This window comes from Octodon degus, unplaced genomic scaffold, assembly GCF_000260255.1.
Source record: "Octodon degus isolate 3935 unplaced genomic scaffold, OctDeg1.0 scaffold00210, whole genome shotgun sequence".
In the NCBI taxonomy this organism is placed as follows: Eukaryota; Metazoa; Chordata; class Mammalia; order Rodentia; family Octodontidae; genus Octodon; species Octodon degus.
In genome coordinates this window covers 1,593,818-1,594,052 of record NW_004524786.1, presented here as the reverse complement: position 1 = coordinate 1,594,052, position 235 = coordinate 1,593,818, and positions in this window count along the sequence as shown.

The following is a 235-nucleotide window of genomic DNA, read 5'->3' as shown; positions in this document are numbered from 1 at the left end:
TGAAGCCTGGTCTCCAACAGATGTGGCTCCGGCCACACTTGAGATGGGTTTTACCTTTTTCCTGGCCCTGTCTGGGGCTCAGCCCTATCTGACGGCCTATAATATTTCTTCCTAGCTTAGCTGTCTATAATACCACTGTGAAAATATGCCATAGGCTGCCATGCTTCGCGATCACAGGCTGCCATGCTTCGGGATCACAGGCTGCCATGTTTCGCGATCACAGGCTGCCATGCTT